Here is a 20,410-nt window from a genome sequence, read left to right as displayed (position 1 = left end):
TGTGTGATATCTGTCTTCCTTAACAGCCCTCTTCTCTTCCCCTGGAAACATTTCATGAGTACAAAGAATTGCACTTAAATGAGGTCTGAAGCATGACTCTCCTACTGTCTCATATTTTCATTTTCAATTGTTATGGCATAAAAACACTTAGATTTTTTTAAGAAAAATGATACAGTGTGTAAATGGTAAAAGGAAACTTTCACTATTAAAAAAATAAGTTAAAAAAATATCAATCTCCTACAGCAAAAGAAACATAAGAGGTAGAAAATATTTCCTCGAATTGTTATGTTTTGTTTAGCGTCTTTAATTGTGCCGTATTTCTTAGTATTTTCAAACACTGGCATTTTATTTATAGACTTTACCTCTACACATATTTTTTGTGGTTTCTGTTTTTTCTTTAATTCCATATTATCTGTTTTAATATAGCTTTTGCTGTGTTATAATTCCCATAAAAATCTTTTTAGAAAGTGCCTCAGCTCAACAAAATAAGGTTGTAACAACTCACATAGTAATTCTTTAATTTCACTCCTTCTGTAAGAATGCATTTAGCAGAATACATTCCAAAATCCCTAAAATAAGAAACATGTTTTAATTCTCGTAAATTTTTTTTTTTTCCTGTTACATTTCACCTGTAGCATTTAGGCAGTTAAGTCATATTCATTTTAAGATCCTACTGCCAGAGTCCAGTTTTAAACATAATGGAAGGCTTGATTCTATTTAATTGTAAGAAATCATGGGCAAATTGTATTGAAATTCTCTCTATGTAGTGAAATGTGATATGCATTTTCCATTGTGAGATGTGTAAACTCATTTTATGATCTATGTTTTATGTTAAACTTCAGCATGATTAACTTTTAAATATGTCTAATCATAACATTATTTATGCTAATGTCTGATGAATTAGTAGCTTAAATAGTTACCTATCAACTTTGAACTACATGTATCAGTTCCTTTCGGAAGCACCTTTCTCTATAGTGCAACCTGGATATACCTGTGTAGTCATTGTGAAGCTCTGCCTGTTGGTTTAAATTCTGGGTATACCTCCAATTGAGCTATTTGAGGCATGAAATCTACCTCTCTATAATCTAGAAGTTCTGTATGTACTGTTTTAAATTCACTAACTGCTTGACTACAGCAATGTAGCCATGAAAATGAGAATAGAGCAGAAATGTTTTTACATTCTGTCGACATTCGTTTTCACCAACAAGGGAGCAGGGGGCAGGCGCTGCAGAAGAAAAAAGCAAATGCTGCTGTTTGGAGTCACTAAACAATTGTACCACATGAACTGTTTATATTATTCCATGATTGTGCCATTGCGGAGCAGTAAGCACTAATGAATGGTAGATGCCATTTGTCAGACCTAGCAAAACAGTAGTCCTCTATATTCTTTTTTTTTTTTTTTAAATGCTTCTTCTGTATTGAAGATTGCTTTATTAAAATATGGAGAAAGAGCTATTTGGGGACCCTTCTGGTAACAGTATTATAATTTAATTTAACTCCCAGCAGAGCAGGAAATTGATTAATAGCTACAAAATGCACATGTGATTTGAAAGCATGAAGGGTAATTACCTCGCCAATTACAGAAAGCCCAAAACAGTTGTGATTGACAGAGAAGTACATTAAAGTTGAGAAAGCTGATTTGGAAAATCATAATAACAGGCAGACATATTATCTCTTAATTTTATTTACAGACACACATGTATACTTCTTTAAAAACCAATTATACATGAAACAATAATAGTCAAGATTCACATGTATTTATAATCCTTAGATGATGTAGATCTGTAATATTTTGGTGACTTGAGTCACCATAATAAGATTTGGAACTTCTTATCAGTATTTAAAAACTATTCTATCAAGAATCATTCAGGTTACTATCTAAAAGTGCACATGCTGATGTGGGCACAAAAAGCCAGTATTTCTGTTCAATATCAACAATAAGGGAAAGAATTCATATTTAAGTTTACATTTTTTTCCTAAAAGTTCTTCATTCAAAAATTTTATATACAAATTATTTTGTGACATTGTTTGCAATCTCCGCAATGTGTCAGCACTCGCCCCCCCCTTCCCTTTCCTCTCTGGGTTCTCAGTGTCCATTTATCCAGGTTTCCTGTCCCTTCCTGCCTTCTCGTCTTTGCCTCAGGGCAGGTGTTGCCCGTTTGGTCTCATGTACTTGATTGAACTAAGAACGTTCCCTAAGTGTGTTATTCTTTGTTTTATACGTCTGTCTAATCTTTGATTGAAAGGTAGACTTTGGGAGTGGCTTCTTTTTTTTTTTTTTCAGTTCTAAGATAGCAGGGTGTCTAGGGGTCATAGTCTCAGGGGTTCCTCCAGTCACCATCAGACTAGTAAATCTGGTCTTTTTTTGTGAATTTTAATTTTGTTCTACAGTTTTCTTCCACTGTGCTCAGGGCCCTCTATTGTGATCCCTGCCAGGGCAGTTGATAGTGGTAGCTGGGCACCCTTTCCAAAAAGGTTCAGATATTGTTTAATTTAAGTAACAAAAGTGTATCTTGTGGGATTTTATAACAGGGTATACAATGTTACATAGATTTCATGACAGTGTTAAGGTCACCATTAGAACTAAAATTTTGTTTTTAAATAAATAGGCCAGGCATTTTATTCTAGGCACCTAACAATAAAATTAAACATTCTTCAATCTTACAAAACAAATTTATTTGCCCATTTTTTCCAAGTGTCCTTTGTTTTGACTAACATCCTATTTTAATAACTCAAAAGTGTATTTTAACAGTCAAAAGACCAATTTCTTCATTGCTTATTTCCTCACTCAGTGTATTTTTGAGGGCTGTATACTTATCACTAGGTATTAAATATAGTCAGAAAAAGTGCTCAGTGTGAATGTTGAAGAAATAAATATTGAACAGCATTTCCTGAGAGGCAGTTATTGTCATATGACTTTAAATATTTCTGATCTAGGTGGTAGTTTGTTTGAAATAATAGAAATTTATATGAGAAGTCATAGCAGACAATTTCAGATATGCTTTATTCCAATGACAGTCTACAACATTTAGAAATGTAAATGTAAATACTATTTCACAAAATGAGTTTGCAGCAATCTATTCTAAAACTCTCTGACTAATATTTGTTGTTCTCATTAGCTATGTCAGTTCTTACTAATGCAACCTCATGTATGCAGATAGCACTCGTTATTCTGAGTCTGTGCTCAGAAAAAGGCTTTTGATTTATTTCTCTATAGGTCTACCATGTGGAAAAAAAATTAAATTTATTAGCTTCAAGGATTTCTTGCATATGTGACAATGATTTCTGAGTATGTTTTAGCTTCCAGTTGTTGTTTGGTGACATTGAGTTGGCTCCAACTCATAGCAACCTTATGTATAGGAGAACAAAACATATTTAAGTACATACTTTGAGTGAGGCTTTATTTTAAAGGTTTTACCTGTATTAATTCTCACAGCCACTTTCTGGGGTAGGATTTATTATTATTATGTCCATTTTAAAGATGAAGTTACTGAGGAACAGAGAGATTAATATCATGTCAAAGGTCACACAACAAGTGAATGGCAGGGTCGGGATTTGAACAAAAGAAGCCTGACCTCACTGCCAGCCCTCCTAGCCCCTCTGCTACACTGACTATTTCTAGTCCCTGTGACAGGAGCACATCTGGCTCATTATAAACTTCAAAGTCTCTATGTCTTCAAAGCAGTATTGAGAACCAGCCATCTTCCTTTAGAGGTCACTATAACAATTACTAGATGTTTCTTTCAATAAACACAAATGACAAAGTGTTCATTTAAAATTAGTTTATTTGAAAGTTTTAACAGTGATTATCTAGGTGGCAACTGCTTTTTATTTCCTATTATTATTTTCATGCACAAGTATCTATTACGTATAGAACCCAAAATATTCATATTCAACATGATAAAATACAAAAGGCAATTTTTCATCTTTCATGATTTAAACATTCTGAAATCCAATGGCCTTTCAGATTTTTTAATCAATTGGGATATGTTTCATCAGATTGAATGATTACACTCAGGAATTAGTAAGGGTAGCATGCAGGAAAATGTTTTAAGTAACTTCCTTTATTATAAGATGAAAAGGTAAAAATAATACAAAAGCATAGCCTGATGGAGGCTCACAATGCTTGCATTTTACTATAAATTTTGACGTGTCCTTGCTAGAACTAAAAATCAAGAGTATGTGCATTTGGTAAGAGTTAACAAATTCAGGCATAAACTGAAAACTAGTATAAAAAATTAGCATTTATTAGCTTAAATAAGCTCTTAGAATTTTACTGAATTTCCATTAGCAGGAAAATAGATGAAAGTGGGAAATTTGTAAATGTAGAGTTTACTTCCCACCTGCTGCCAACCTCAGTGACCTAGCTCCGAATGAGCATCCTTGGGAAGCCTGCTACCCTCTCTGCCTACCTCCCAAATCCTGTAGCTAGTTCACCCTCCAAAAAAAAAAAAATGCTTAAATTGTCCTGCAGGAGATTGGTCTCATTAAGAGAACATCCTTTCAGCATCCAAGAATAGCACGTTACCTGGCCTGGTGGGGGGGGAAATGCCTTTTCCTAGGGATAATATACTTAGTCATGTGAACTGGTTGAAATAACTTTTTTTTTTTTTTTTTATGAGATGGTCATTAGTTTTTTTAAGAAAAGAAGCTAATCAAAACAAAATTAGCATCACTGTTTAAAGTAGATTTTTAAAAAGAACTTAATGAAACTACTAGGTATGTTCCATATTTTCCCAGAGGAAAAAGGAAATGTTTATCTCTATGCCACCATTATTGGAAAAGTGATGGTCTATCTTAGCTTCATAAATTGCCGGGGATTTAACATAGTGGACACCCAAGGTATATATATCAAGAACAATATGTGCAATGATTAAAATTGTTTTTAAACTCTGACATTCCAATAATCATATTTAAGTGTTGCTATGAGAATCTGTAGCAAATCTCTAATACATTTAACAACGTGATGCCAAATCAGACCAACCAAATAATTAAAAAGCAGACGCCCTTTACGACACTTAGTATTCATTTTCAAACAAGAGATTTACAGCATATGGACAATTAATCTCAAAATGAAAGGCTTCCTTCCAACTATGAACAGCCCCAAACCGCTAACTGTTGAAATAGTCTTTTGTAAAGACAGTACGGATACATAGATTACATCCCTTTTTCTTTTTGAAATTAAAAAAAAAAAAAAAATCATACAAATGCACACATACACACAGACACATATGAAATCAGGATTTATATTTCATGTTTAATGTAAAGTTTACCTAGTTTATTCTAAAGCCTTTTATAACAAATTGCCTAAGCTTTATTCATTCTGTCTTCCTTACTGAAAACTTCATGTTTCCTTTTCAGGTTTCTTATAATAACTTGAACGTTTAGGATTTACTTTGACCTCTTATTATTCATGCAAATTCTGCTCCCTTTCTGGGGGTAAAAGATATATATTTATGAATCAGTCAGCATGTCAACCACATGTGGAGTCCACAGTGGTACAAACATATGTTATTCGTATCCTGCTTTCTGATTTTCTGATTGACAGCATGACTTCAAGGGTGACTGGGCTTATTTCCTGCAGCTTAAGATTGATAGAAGTTTAGCAAAGCATATTCAATGATATCTAATATCACTTCCCTGATGACAGTGGGAATGAAAATTGACAGATGAACTTTTTGAACTTCAGAAAGGTAAAACTTTAGCAGATTGTGGGCATATGCAAATAGTGAAACAAATTAACTTTGAAAATGTAGAGACTACAACAGGAAGAAAGAAATTTGAATGTGAGCCAGTCATAATGTCAGGAAATTATAGAATATTTTCAACCACTTTTCATTTTCTACATTGTAAATATGAACATTATTCTTTTTTATAAGGCAAGACCCATAAGCTATTTTAATTTGTATTCAGAAAAAGGAATCCAATTTTATGATGCAAAGTTAAATAAAATTCTATTGGAACTTCTTGAATTACATTAAAGCTTGGGTTCTGTCGTGGCAAAGTAATTAGCAATTAAAATGTCGATATAAAACAATGCAAACTACTGAGAATATTCATTATTGCTGAAGCCAATATTGTCATAGAAATTTGAGAATGAAACTCATGTTTTGATTACACTTAAAAGCAGTTAAAACTGATATGTTTCAGTTACATGCCAAAGCTGATCAATATAAATTAATGAAAGTAAAAATTTTTTTACAGTTTTTGCTAATCAAAATTTCAGAGTTGAAGGTTCTTTTGTCTTAGTCCAGTTAATCTCTTTTTAGTCCTAAAATAAGCAGTGCTTTTTCATGTGCTCTTAATGTTCCTACTGCTTAAAACTCTACAAGCCTGTCCAGGAATTCTATCTATGCTTTGCTTCTCAGCTTAGCTGTGATTTCCTCTAAGAAGACACCCTTGGACACAGGTTAGATTAAAAAAAAAAAAAAAAACCTTTGAAATTCTTCAAAGACCCTGCATTTTCTCTCTCTGAGATCTTATCCAACACACTGTATTTGCTTACTCACTCATCTTTATTTTTCAGAAAGTACAAGCTCCATGAGGATAAGAACCACATCTACTAGCAGAGTGTCTGATGTCAAGTATGCCAGCAAAAAATAATTACTAACTGAAACAAATAAATAGCATATCCTAGACATGGAATATAGACATGGAATGTACTTGTCTGTCTCTACATAGAATTATCACTTCCTGGACAAGAGTAGCATCTTATTAAATTCTGTATCTCCAATATGTACCACAGCGCCTAGAATATAGCATACATTCAATAAATAGTTTCTAACACAAACTCCAAGACTCAATTACACTAAAAAAGGATCCCTCTCCCTGCTAGAAGGCAGCATTAGTTCCTGGTCATGAAGAGTTTCTTTTACTTAGCAGAGAGAGGGTTTTTACTTAAAACAAGCCCTGATAACATTGGCTAAGGTGAGATTTGCTTTCTGCTTTACACCCCAAATATAACCTAAAGTGCTTCCCTCTTTTCTGCTTCAAAGAGGCAAATTTGTTTTTGCTAAGAAAGTTAAGGTACTGTGTACTACTAGAGAAGAAAACAGGTGTATGTTCAGAGTACAGCATTTAAAAATATTGTGTCAATGGCTTTTCATTGTAGACACACCCACGTGTGGCCTCCACTGTCCATCCAGGTATAGAAATGTGTTTCACATATTAGGCTGTGGGGAAGTTAGTTGTATGGTGACAAGAAACATGGGCTGTGATTAGAAAAACTTAGCTTTGTCTGATTCCTGGTTCTGCTACTAACTCCAGAACCAAAATCACTGCCGTCCAGTCAATTCCGACTCACAGCAACCCTATAGGACAGAGTAGAACTGCCCCATAGAGCTTCCAAGGAGCGCCTGGTGGATTCGAACTGCTGACCTTTTGGTTAGCATCCGTAGCACTTAACCACTACTCCACCAGGGTTTCCAGATATGGGAAAATAACTTAAGCATTTTAAATAAAAATTCCTTCAATTATAGACAAAACAATAATAAATGTACAATCCTTATGAATATTTCTTTTCTTTGATTCCTTAAAATCTGGCTGTCCTAGCTTTTCTCTGTAAAGTCTGAAGGTTTGTATATCCAGGTTTATCATTCCCCAGATGTTCTGATTTCCTGACCATCGCATGGTCCTCAATCATGGTGCCCTTGATCCTGCCAATAATGTCAAATATTTGGATTATCCCTTCCCTAATTCAGATACCCTCTGTAAGAACTTGTACCTAAACAGAACTCAAGTTCAAGTTCCTTGAAGTAAAGGAGTTCTCAAAACTTTCCTCCAAAATTCAGTTCATGTGGTTATGGGATGGAAATATCTTTTTTTTTTTTTTTTTTCCTTCTCTCTAAACAAGGTTTCTTATCCTATTTTCCCTTCAAAATCCGGGTCCCTACAACTCGGAGATTGACAGAAATTCCTGGAAGATGAATTCTCAATAAATATCTAAAAATATTTTCTGTCACAAAAATTTGCACAAAATCCCAAATCATGGTTACATTTTAAAAGGCCCTTTTTTTTCTATTAATTTAACAATGAACGGTGCCATACTCCACTGACAAGAAAGTGCATATTAAACAATTCACATTTATAACAATTCCTGTCATATGGTAAGTACTCAATAAATGGTAGCTAATATTTCAACAATTTAGAATTGCCTTTTATAGAAAAATAACAGTAATCCTTTATTCTATGGGGAGTAATTTATACTCCACATAATGGTGTGAATAGCCCTTCTTTGAATTTTACTTGGGCACAAGAATATTTACCACCCATCACATTAACTTTTCTAATTTCAGCCTACATTTTCCAATGTGAGTTATTTCTCCTACAATTGATTTCATTTTCTACAGACTCTGTATACGAAAATAGTACAAAATGAGTGAACTGATTTTAAATAGCCTTCTCTGTGTTTTAAGCATTAACTGTATATCTCCATGCTTTTACTTGCCTACTTCCAAGTTTTGTGGAACTCTGCCTGTGAGCAAAAATTGAGGATTAACTGAAAAGTCCTTTGTGTCTTCTAAACTATTTGTTTAAATTCACTTTTGATCAGCTACTAAAATGCCACCTGAAAACTATTTGGTTATTAATTCTTTTTAAATTGTATACCAGGAAGTTATCAGTCAGCAACACATTTTATGATAAAATATTAAACTTTTGCAACTAGTTGAAATTATAAGTTATCTGAAAGAATAGTAAATTAAAACAAATTATTATCATAATATTCATAGATATGGTACTTCTAGTTTTTTTTTTAGTACTATAGAAGAAAAATAGTACTCTGGAAAAAAAAAAAAAATCCAGCAAACATTTTTCCATTCTCAGACTTAGAGGTGAACTGGAGAAACATTTTGGACTGGTTTCAAGTTTAGAAACCTGGTTTTAGGCGTCATGCAATGCCCTCAATGCCTCCTATAACATATAAGTAATAAAATCGAAGTTCCGTAGCTATCAGTTCACAACTGGCTGAGACAACCTTATGCTCTTTCCCTTTGTTAAAACAATTTTTATTCTTGCAACCTTTTTATTTTTCACTGTTGTTACGTCTAGGGGAACATCTCAAACTATTTTTTATTTCAAAGAAAGGTCAGAAAGGTCTTGACTGATGGTGGGTAGCTAGGAATCCAGAAGAATTTGAAATAAGATTTCATGTGCACCCCTGACACAACTCAGCTAGGTAGCAAACCAGTTACAAAATTTTTAAAGATCTCAGTACAAGGGACATCAGGCAGAGCTTGGTTAGGCTCAACAAGACACATGCATACTCCTAAGACATTTCCTTTGTGCTTCTCTTTCTCTGCCACAGCAAACAGTCCCAATGAAATAACCAACTTTTATGTTTTGGTCAGTGATGTGTCCCAAGCACTAAAAACAGTGACTGACACTTTGTAGATGCTTAGTAAATGTTTATTGTATGGATGGATGACAAGTGAAAAGTTAGGCTATCGAGATAAGAGGTCAGTCAAAGGATAGGTTTAGAAGTGAGATACACATTTTAACAACATCACAACAGTTATCATTTGAAGTCATGGGATTAAATAATATTACCTAAAAACACTATGTTACAGAAAGGTGTGTGAGAAGAGAGGAGAGAAAATAAGAAAGAAAGAAAACTGTAAAGGGACGAAAAGGAAAGGGGGCTGAGAATTGAAGCTCGGAAGCATTTTTAAATTTGTCGTTTTTGTTAATTCTGTCTTAGTCATCTAGTGCTGCTATAACAGAAACCACAAGTGGATGGCTTTAACAAAGAGAAATTTATTTTCTCATTGTCTAGTAGGCTACAAGTCCAAATTCAGGACATCAGCTCCAGGGGAAGGCTTTCTCTCTCTGTCAGCTCTGTAGGAAGGTCCTTGTCATCAGTCTTCCCTTTCCTTTTGACAAGGACATCCCTCTAGAGCCAACAGAGAAAGAAAGCCTTCCCCTGGAGCTGACACCCTGAATTTGGACTTGTAGCCAACTAGGAAAAAAAAAAAAAAAATTCATGGGAAAGGGGAAGACCACAAAAGTTTTTGAGAAAGGGAGGAGCCAGACCAGGGCTGCTCTTTATGATGCATTCATCTAACCAATACCTACTGAGGGCCTACTATGTGCCAGGCACTATATTTGGTCCTGGGGATGCAAAAGTGAACAAGGCAAACAAACAAGGTTCCTGCTTTATGGAACTTATATGTTAGAGGCTTTAGGAAGCACTTGTGGGTTGGGTTATAGAAGTGAGAGAATAAATTTCTCTTTGTTAAAGCCATCTACTTGTGGTATTTCTGTTATAGCAGAACTAGTTTTTTTTAGACAGCTAAGACAGTTGCCATCAAATCAGCTTATGTACAGAATTTGAGTAAGTGCAAATATCAGAAGCAAAGTGAACTGTGAACTATGTGTACCATATTGTCACATTGTTGAAATCACTGTAGCTGAAAAGATAACTACAGGGTCTGCTCCGCTGTTGCTATGTGCCTCAGTACTTCTGCAATAGATTTGGTGACTCGTGTGCTATTATTTCTACATCATTATTATATTTTCAAATATTCTGTTATAATGTTATCTGAGCATTCATTAATTTGTTATTGATGCTGTTATTTTTAATGTGATTAGTTTGTTATTGATGTTATTGGCTGATACCAAAAACGTGCTTAATATTCAGTAACTTTAGAAAGGACGATAGATGTGATAAAAGCTAATGAAAAAAAGACAGATAACATCATTATACACTGTGCAGTTAATTTAGGGGCAAACACACTGCAGTCTGACAGAGAATGCTGCAAAAAGAAAAATCAACACTAAAGAAGAAATAATCTTAAAGTATTCTAGATTTATTTGTTCCAAGAACAAGCACATGCACACACATGCATTCTTTGCAATCAAATGGGAAATTAAATCTTAAATTGAATTATGTAGCCTCTGAGTTATGAGGAGGAGTTATAAAGTAAAGGCACTTGACCAAAGTAAAATGGCTATCATTGGGTCTAGGCTCTAACTCCACCTTGCCTTCTTTACTTGAACAGACATTGTTCATCTCTAATATAAATTTCTGCCTGTAACTAAGGAAATGGTTTTCTCTGTGGACAGGGCCACATGCTTCCTGGGGATGTGTTCCAGAGGGGTCAGGACACTCACTGTTACCTGAAACCCCCTTATGCAGATGTACTCAGAAAAACTATTGCCACAAGCAAGTTATTTTCAACTTATCTTGCTTACTTGTGTTCAATCTTCTTAAGAAATGCTTGCCCAAGGTCATGGTAGCTCCATAGACATATCCAAACTCCCTGAGGGACTGAATTGCTGGGCTGAGGGCCATGGGGACCATGGTCTAAGGGAACATCTAGCTCAATTGGCATAACATAGTTTATACATTCTACTTTCATGAGTAGCGTCTGGGATCTTAAAAGCCTGTGAGCAAGCCGTCTTGGATTCTTCGCTGGTCTCACCCCTTCAGGAGCAAGGAAGAATGAAGAAAACCAAAAATACACGGGAAGATTAGTCCAAAGGACCTATGAACCACATCTAACATGGCCTCCACCAGACTGAGTCCAGTACAACTAGATGGTGCCCAGCTACCACCACTGACTGCTCTGACAGGGATCACAGTAGAGGGTCCCAGACAGATCTGGAGAAAAATGTAGAACAAAATTCTAACTCAAAAAGAAAGACCGGACTTGCTAGCCTGATGGAGACCAGAGAAACCCTAAGAGTATGTCCCCCAGACACCCCTTCAGCTCAGTAATGAGGCCACTCCTGAGGTTCACCCTTCAGCCAAAGATTTAACAGGCTCATGGAACAAAACAGGACTAAAGGGGAGCACCAGCCCTGGGGCAGGGGCTGGAAGGCAGAAGGGAACAGGAAAGCTGGTAATAGGGAACCGGAACCAAGGGTTGAGAAGGGAGGGTGTTGACATGTTGTGGGGTTGTTAACCAATGTCATACAAAAATGTGTGTACTAATTGTTTGATGAGAAACTAGTTTGTTCTGTAAACTTTCATCTACAGTACAATAAAATAAATGAATAAATAAAAAAGAAATGCCCTATACAGCCTCAGGAAACCTGTGTCTTAATATTGTTAATTGACACCTAGCAAATCTATTTACCATCTGACTACAGGAACAGGCCCTATCCTGTCATTATTCTGTGACCGATCAGCTAATTTAGCTGTAAGCACAGCTGGGTAAAAATTTTCCTTCTGCAATTATGTATTAAAACCAATCCTCAATCCCCATATATACTTTTAATCCAATCATGTATGAGCCCCACTTTGGAATGTCCTGCACTTAGCCCCCATACTTGACTAACCACCAGTCAGAATATTGTACCCTGACTTTCTGATTCAGCTGTATATCTGGGCTGCTGTGACAGGCATTTCTTGGACTTGTTGGCCTTGCCTTGGTGAAATCTACGTTGTCCCCCTTTCGAATGGTTTTTGCACTTTCAATAAACCTCTTTATTTTATCCTAACAGTGTCTGGAATTTTCTCACTGAGACATATACACAAGGTCTTTAGCAATGCATCCATTGAATAAAATGCAACAACATTGTGTGTTCACTACAGAAGATAAAATTCGCCCTTTGAAAATTTTAGTTTTTTAACTGAAGAATGAAATATGGCCTTGAAGTGTGAATGAACAAGAAAGGATTATAAGGGCATTTGGGAAGACTGAGTATGAAGTTATTATCTCAAAGGGAAGCCATTAATTTTGAAAAAAAAACTTTTTTTTTTTTTTTTTTTAGTAAATAGAAATTATAAGCTACAAACACTTTTGGAGGAAATTTCATCCCTTTATTTTCTATTATTCGATTTAATTTCTGACTACAAGTCCCCATCCCTGGGCTCATGAGAAACTTAAACTTGGAGCTTCCAGGAATTTCTCACCTTGCGTTTAAGGAAACACTATGAAAATATAGCATTATTGTCAATCATTTTTGAGTACTTACCTAAAGATTGTGGTAATTAATTTAAAGTGACAAGAGTCAATCCAGGTGTATGGCTTTCTGTAACAATATTTAGCTTCTTGGGAGAAAGCGCAAATATGGTGATTATTTGAATGAAGCTGGCAGTGGAGTGTTACCAGATGAATATACTGGAAGGACTGATCTTCAAAAAAGTCAAGGATATTCACAAGAGTGTAGTTATTATACAGCCTTTATGAGGTATCATTTGTGGATAGATAGTTGTGTTACCATATGGAAATTATTTATGTGGTAAGAAATTTTATGGGACAAAGAACTGGGCTTGGCCTTTGTCTCCAGTTTCTGGAAAATGGCCCTTGAAATTTCTGGAGCAATTCTTTGTTTTTCTAAAGCAGGCAACAGTTTAACATGTGTAAATGAGTTGGCGCTTTGCAGGTCCCACCCTGGCAATAGCCTCAGAAAGGGAGGGGGGCATGATATAGTCAATCATTGAGTCATGCATTTGTATTGAAGCCCCAATGACTAAGGGATCCTGGACCTTGAAGCTTCATCTTTTGGAACTTTCTGGATTGGTGAGAATACCCAGGCATGGGAGAGGGTGGCATGTGTCTGAGGAAAGTGGAAATCTTGGGTTGTGACCTCTCCTAGATCTTTCCTGATGCATCTCTTCACTTTATCCTTCCTGGTTATAATATATGGGTAACTCTAAGTTTAGTAATAGTCTCTATGAATTTTGTGAGCTGTTATAGAGAATTAATGAACCCACAAAGAGGTAATGACACTCTGACTTAGCTTGTTGTTGTTATTGTTAGGTGCTGTTGAGTTGGTTCCAACTCATAGCGACCCTACATACAACAGAACTAAACACTGCCGTGTTCTTCACCATCCTCATGATCGTTGTTATACTTGAGCCCATTGTTACAGCCACTGTGTCAATTCATCTCATTGAGAATCTTTCTCTTTTTCCCTGGCCATGTAATTTACCAAGCATGGTGTCCTTCTCCAGGGACTGATCCCTTCTGATAACAAGTCCAAAGTATGTGAGATATAATCTTACCATCTTTGCTTCCAAGGAGCGTTCTGGTTGTACTTAGCTTAGGGAAGCTAATTCAGAGAAAGGCTACACAAGCCGTTGATTCATAAAGACCCAGCTATGAGTGGCTGGTGATTAGGCAAAGGCTGCATGGGCAGTTGATGAAAAAGGATAGAGGCCTTCTAGCTTACAACCTAGCCCTGGGAGATTAGAGAGAGAAAGAGGGGCTGTCTGGTCTGAAGTGCAGGGAGTTGTGCTGATCCCTGAGCCTATATCTAGTGCCCAATAGTCCTGGCCCTAGGTGGGCAAGAATGTTTTTACCTGTGTTAGGTTGGTGGAGGATGAAGTCTGACCTAACTCTGGGTAGTTAGGGTCAGAGAGAAAATGCCACAGAAGTGGCTGGCACTGAGGAATAGAGATGCGGGAAGGTGAAGTCTGGGTCCACATCCAGGTAGGAATTGGATTCATGCTAATTCTTACCACACAGCAATGAAGGTAGAGTTTTCCCACCTTCACCCTTTTGAATTACAGTTGGTAGTAGAGAAGTTAAACTTTTTAAGTGACGTGATATGGCAAAAGGAGAATGGGCATTGATCTTCAATAGAATGGAATAGTTAAACCTAAAAATCAGCATCAAAGCCAAAGTCAATGTATATTTCTACTCGCACGTAAGTGAAAGCTTAAAGAAGGTTGGCTCACAACAGGGATTAAATCTTGTATTCTATTTTAGAATTTAGTATCTTCTTTTTTTTTTAACCATATATTTATGTGTGTTTAGCATGTGTGTATGCATGTATATATATATATATGGAGCCCTAGTGGCACAGTGGTTAAGAGCTCACCTGCTAACCAAAATGTCGGCAGTTTCAATCCATGAACCACTCCTTGGAAAACCATACGGAATGGTTCTACTCTGTCCAGTAGGGTCACTATGAGTCAGAATCAACTAGATGATAATGGATTTTTATATACATGTGTACATATATATGCAAGCTTATACATGAACATATAAACATACACATATGTATATCCATATATGTGTGTACATATTATATATTTTATATATGAGATAAAATATAGAATACAATTAGAGATAAAATTATAAGCTAATCAAAAAAGTTATTTTGACATTGATTAAGAAGAAAATGAGGCATTAAAAGAAAATACATGATCCTTGGGAATTTATCTCAACATCATAACTATATGATTCTTTCCCAAACCTCTTGCTTGCAATTCTGTAAAATTCACATTACAGTTCTATCTGCTTTGTGCTACTAGCAGACACACACACAATCTCGAGCAAGACGCTAGTTTAAAATAAAAAAAGTCATCCTTGTGGAATAGTTCGGTTTTGCTTCCAAATAAATCTCCTATAAAATCTGCTAGAGGGAACACAAGGATAAACTGTTTTTACTCTTGCCACTCCATTTAACACTAAGGAAATACTGAATGGCATGCTGGAGGGACTTTCAAAATATTTTGATGAATGAGACAAATATTGAAAGTCCAATTCTAAAGTCAATATTTACCTTGAGCAACAATTTATTTTAATAGTTCCTCAAGCAAGAAACTAATATAACATACATCTAGGACTTCATATATCAGTGTATATCTGTCACAGGTTTGATATCTATTAAAAAATTTTGGAAACTAGCCTGGCAGTTCCTGTCCGGAAATTCCTCTATTATGATTATACTAAGGAATATTTTAGTTGTTTATTTTATTTTTAGAGAAGGTCATCACAAAATTCTGATTTTAACTGCTTAGAGTCTGTTTCTGTAATTGACTAGTGATTAAAAAAAATCAAAATGACTAAATGATTTTCATTTTCTCTTCTTATGAACTTTATATGGTTTTATGCCCTTAATTAGGAAAGTAAAGTTTCTACAATTATGCTTCAGGATTTTAGGCATTAAAAAATACGAACAACTTCCTGTACCTATCCACAGATGCAAATCGAACTTAAACATTAGAAAAAATTAGCATGCTCCTTAGAAACAAGGATGATGAGACTTTGTCACATAATTTGGACATGTTATCCGGAGGGATCAGTCACTGGAGAAGGACATAATGCTTGGTAAAGTAGCGGGTCAGTGAAAAAGAGGAAGACTCTCAACAAGATGGACTGATACAGTAGCTGCAAAAATGGGCTCAAGCATAGCAACAATTGTGAGGATGACGCAGGACTGGGCAGTGTTTCATTGTGTTGTGCATAGGGTCGCTATGAGTCAGACCGACATGACAGCACCTAACAACAACAACAATCATTAGTATACAATTAAATAGGCTAATGAAATGTATACTTTTTATACACCCATTGTGGAACTAGGCCCATTAATCTGCCCACATTAAATATATAGAATTGGCCTAGGAACTTCTATTTCTGGAGATATGATAGATTAGATAAGTAGAGAAATCCAGTAAAAATTGTAAATATTGGGTAAATACTTATTAAGGCTCCTTGACTTTACTGCTGAGCTAGCAATAAAGGGAGGATAATTCCCAAAGAACAAAACGACTAGAAAATAAGACTGAAGAAGTCATCAAGGACTAAAGCCAACAGTTGTCCTTAAAACACCTGCCAATCCTTGCCTGCAGCTTTCTATTTTAAAAGTTTGCATAAATGTGTAATGGAAGGCAAAGTCTAGGCCCTGTGCAAGAAGGGAAGCTGGATGGAAGCCTTCACATAATTCCATGATCCCAAAAGGAGACATTATGAAAACTGACTGTCTCGGTCTTGGTTCTGGATAAGTAGGGAAAGATATCCCTCTAAGAATTTCTCATCACAAACCTGAATTGGATTTAAAATAGTCCCAGCTTGGTAGTGCTATGGAGGCCTGGCAGCAGGAAACATAACTCCTCCCTGAAAGAAATCACTTTTGTTCTTAACGTAGGTAAAGTCCCATGGAAAATGAGTTCACATTAAAAGTAGTAAAACACACAATGAAACAAGGTAGCATGAACAATAGAAATGATAACAAACAGAAACAGATCCATAAATTCTGCATATTTCAGAATTATAGAAGATAGACTATAAAATCAGAAATATTTAATATGTTTAAAATAAGGTATTAAAAATATCACGAGACCACAAAAAAAGCAGATTTTTAAAAAAAGAACCAAATAAAACTTCTAGAAATGAAAAAGAATGTAATGATTGAAATGAAAAATTCTTAGATACGTTTAGATTGGGCACAGCTGAAGTGGAAATTTGTGAAGTAAAAGATGGTTCTAAAGACTTGCCCCATAATGCAGAAAGGAACAAAAAGAGATAAAAAACATGTAGAGAATAGGATAAAAAAGCCTCAGAAAGAGAAAACAGAGTATGGATGAGAGACAAAAATTCAGAACACTGTTGGATGAAATTTCAAGAACTGATCAAAAATACAGCTCATCATATTCCACCACCCAAAACCAAACCCATTGCCACTGAGTCGATTCTGACTCCTAGTGACCCTACAGAACAGAGCAGAATTGCCCCATAGGGTTTCCAAGGCTGTAATCCTTATGGAAGCAGACTGCCATATCTTTTTCCCGAAGAACAGCTAGTGGGTTCAAACCACTGATCTTTCTTTTACCAGCCAAGTGCTAAAACACTGCCCTACCAGGGCTCCTTTTATCATATTCAGGGGGCAACAAAGGCTAACTATGATGAAAAAAGAAATGTGAAGTAAAATATGTTATAATAAAATTTCAGTTGAACAAAAATAAAGATGACATCTTAAAAGAGCCAAAGAAAACAAAGACAAATTCTACACACACACAAAAAAATACATTAAAAAAATTAGAACAGCAGCTGATTTTTTCAACTGCTTTGATGGAAATTAGAATAATATGCTCAAATTATTGAGAAAAAAATCTAAAAAAATATACTTAGTAAAACTATCATTCCGTAGTAAGAGCAAATTAAAAACATTTTTAGGCAAACTAAAAACTGACACAGTAAAACCAATAGAGTCTCACTAAAGGAATATTTCAAATTCTGCACCATAACTAAGAAAATGAACCCAAAAGAAACATCTAGGATGTTTAAAAAAAAAAAAAAAAAAGAATGTTAATTAAAGACAATTCAAAATGTAAATTGAATCTAAGCAAACTTCAACTGTACAAAACAATATTAATGTTAAATACACATCTATCAATCTACATGGGGTCTCCATGATTAGGAATCAACTCAAAGCAACTAAAACAACAACAGCTCTATCTATCTATCTTCTGCCTAAATATATATCAGTCAACAGAAAGCAGTAAAGGGAGAGAAGTGCAAAAAGGGAAAACAAAATAAAATGGTAGAAGTCAACCCAAATTTAATTACTTGTCTCATACAAATAAAAACAAATCCCAGGTATACGAAGTTTACAAAGACATATCAAAACATAAAGACAAATAAAGATTAAAAGTAAAAATGATGGGAAAAATGTACCAGATACATACTAATCAAAGGAAGGCTAGAGCAGTCATAGTAATATCAGACCAAAGACTTTTAGGCAACAAGCATTACTAGAAAAACATAGCTACTCATTCTCTAAATACCAGAACTAGAATTAAGATAGCTGGATTAAGCCCAGAAAGTTAAACTAGTTTACGTAAATTTAGAGGTTCTAAAATGTTCTTGAGGACAGATAGTTTTGTGGCTTATTGTTGCTATTGGGTGCCGTTGAGTCAGTTCAGACTCATGGTGACCCTAAACCAAAAATCAAACCCAGTGCCGTCGAGTCAGTTCTGACTCATAGTGACCCTGGGTACAGCAAATGAAACACTGCCCAGTCCTGTACCATCTTTACAATCGTTGTCATTCCGGAGCCCATTGTTGCAGCCACTGTGCCAATGCATCTCGTTGAGGGTCTTCCTCTTTTTCACTGAACCTCTACTTTACCAGGCATGATGTCCTTCTCCAGGGACTGATTCCTCCTGATAACATGTCCAAAGTATATGAGATGAAGCCTTGCCATCCTTGCTTCTAAGGAGCATTCTGACTATATTTCTTCCAAGACAGATTTGCTTGTCTGTCTTAGCCTGGAAGCTCAGCTGAAACCTGTCCACCATGGGTGACCCTGCTGGTATTTGAATTTTGGTGGCACACCTTCCAGCATCCCAGCAACATGCAAGCCACCACAGTATGACGAACTGACAGACATGTGGGGTTGGTGGCTTAGTTCTCAGAAATTTTAGACCTACTTTTATGTACCTAAAACCAAAACCAAACCTATTGCCATCAAGTCAATTACAATTCCAGTACCTAAAATAGTGTGCAAAATGTGAATAGGATCTGAAGTTGTCTTAGAATATGGCTTGTAGTGCAAATGGTTATGCACTTGGCTGCTAATCCAAATGTTGACAGTTTAAGTTTGCTCGGAGGCTCCTTGAAAGAAAATCCTTGCAATCTGCTTCTAAAAAGTCAGCCATTGAAAACCCTCTGGGGCACAGCTCTACTCTGACACACATGGGGGTACCACAAGTCAGAATCGACTTGATCCCATCTAGTTTATTTTTTTGAGTAGTGAGTCCTACCTTTTTGTACGTATGGCAGAAAAGGAATAAAATGAGAATGTTGTTGATGGTGAGAAAGTGGAAAGATTTTACTGACAAGTATTGGAATACATGTGATCAAATTTAATGAAAAGAATATGTATTTGAGTATAAGAGAAAAAACATTAACACCTAACCAAGAGCACGGTGTGCTAGAATATCGGTTTCAGATTTGAGAAATTAGGCTACATCATCATATAAAATGGAGGAATGTACAGATTTCTCTGCTTATCCTGAACCTTATCATATTTGATTCCAGATAATTATTATATGTATTAAATAATTTTAAGGAAATCTTCTTTTAGATTTTGGTCAAAAAATTACGTAGAAATGACTAGGCCTTTCATGGACCATGAGATATTTATGCTTGTGTTACATTTTCCTCCCCTGAAGGTTTATTGGCAGGCATTTGAGCCATTTCAATACTTTCTGATCTCATGGCACATACAGGTACAACTGCCTAAAAAACAAGGAAGTTAGTCTGGCGCTACATTTCAGTGTTGAGAGCCATTCGTATGAGGGGATGCTTCTCAGAGGAGTGATTATGTGAAAGTTTTATGTTTCTTGGGTTCCGTATAGCGAGATAAAGCTTACAAATAGGCTTACTATTTCCTTTGTGTTACTGGGAAAGTACAGTTACTAGCATTTGGAAATATTTAAGTAAATGAGTTGTTTTGGGCATGAAACAATTTGTGGTGCCCTTCATGGGCCATGGAACCAATATGTCCCACATGTGTGGTGTGCTCCGCAGAACATGTAGTACTAATATGGCCGACTCTAAATCAAAGTAGTAAAAATTATGTGCAGCAAGTGCAATGTTTATTTAGTATTTCGTGTGTATTTTTGGAAAGTTGAGTAAGATATTTATGGTTCAAGTGTCTCCAGGAAGTGTGATGCATCATGAAACTAATATGTCCTGCGTGTGAGATGTGCTTCATGAAACATGGAACTTAT

The sequence above is a fragment of the Loxodonta africana genome, chromosome 4, assembly GCF_030014295.1.
Source record: "Loxodonta africana isolate mLoxAfr1 chromosome 4, mLoxAfr1.hap2, whole genome shotgun sequence".
Classification (NCBI taxonomy): Eukaryota; Metazoa; Chordata; class Mammalia; order Proboscidea; family Elephantidae; genus Loxodonta; species Loxodonta africana.
Note: the sequence above shows the minus strand (reverse complement) of the source record.